Raw genomic sequence first — 1401 nt, 5'->3', positions numbered from 1 at the left:
CAAATGGTCAAATAATAAAGTTATTGATTTTATAATGAAAATCTTCCTATAAATAATTTTCAGGACTAGATGACTTTACTAGTGAATCCATCCAAATGTAAAGCGATAAACTCTCTAATCTTAAACTAATTATTTTAAGAATAAAAAAGGAAATTGAAGCCAATCTCATTCTTGAAAATATATTTTAAAATTCTGTGTAAAATATTAGCAAGCTAGATACATTAATACAAACAAAAAAGTAAAAGTATCTTCACAAAGTTGATTTTATATCAATAATTCAAAATTTATTAGAGATATATAGATAAATTTGTATTTTTTAACATATCAAGGAAAAATTTTTTATAACCATTAAAATAAATGCAGAAGCTCTTTAATAAAATTAAACATCTATTCATGATTTTAGAAAAGGAAAAAAATACTAAAAAATATTTAAAAATGAAGCTTTATCTGTATAAGAGTATATAAAAATGTACAGAAACCATCATACTTAACTAATGAAATGGTAAATTTGTTTCATTTGAGATCACAATGAGACCTGGATGCCTAAACAAAAAATAAAACAAAATAAACAAAACAAAAAAAAACTAAAATGTGTAAGAACCGAAAAGAAATATTATTCTTAAATAATTTGTTTTATAAAAACTAAAAACAAAGAGGACTAAATAAATTGATGAGTTTAGCATTTTTTTAGATAAGAATATAAAAATTAAATATTATTTTTAAAGACATTTACCATAGCATCAAAAAAATTACATATCTAAGAAAATTTTAAAAGAATGCATTTTATATTTATCTATCTTTAACAAGTTAACTTATGAATTCAAAATAATCCTAATAAAAATTCTAATATGATTATAGACCTCATCTCCCTCCCCTCAACAAATAATGAGTATGAAGTGTGATTAAAAAATAAAACTTGTGATTCTTTGTTACCACAGAAAACAATCTCTCCTGATTTTACAATGCAGCATCATTATATTTAGAGAAGGATTGTGGCTCTTGTCAGTCAGTTTATTAAAAAAAAAAAATGTATTATGTAGCATATACTAAGCACTGTGTTTTAAATTTTGCATTTATTATATGTTTGATTTAGGATAAAATTACTTATTTCTCTGAGTTCCTGTCATCATTTTAAAAATTAGCTTGCTTGCATGGTTCTATGAAAGTGAAGATAAAAGATATGTTTACCATATGATTAATTGACTCAAGTGACATAGTTTTGAGAATGACAGCAAGTACTATTATATTATAAAACACAGTGGTATAAGAGGCACAATTAGTGCTCCTAATTAGAGAAGAGGACGGTAAAGTGCCCGGCATTTGAGCAGGTATAGAGACCTCTATCTCATCCACTCACGTGACTTATGAAGCAACATACACAGTGACCAGTAGTTTTTCCCT

This window comes from Pteropus vampyrus, unplaced genomic scaffold (genome assembly GCF_000151845.1).
Source record: "Pteropus vampyrus isolate Shadow unplaced genomic scaffold, Pvam_2.0 Scaffold87, whole genome shotgun sequence".
Classification (NCBI taxonomy): Eukaryota; Metazoa; Chordata; class Mammalia; order Chiroptera; family Pteropodidae; genus Pteropus; species Pteropus vampyrus.
Note: the sequence above shows the minus strand (reverse complement) of the source record.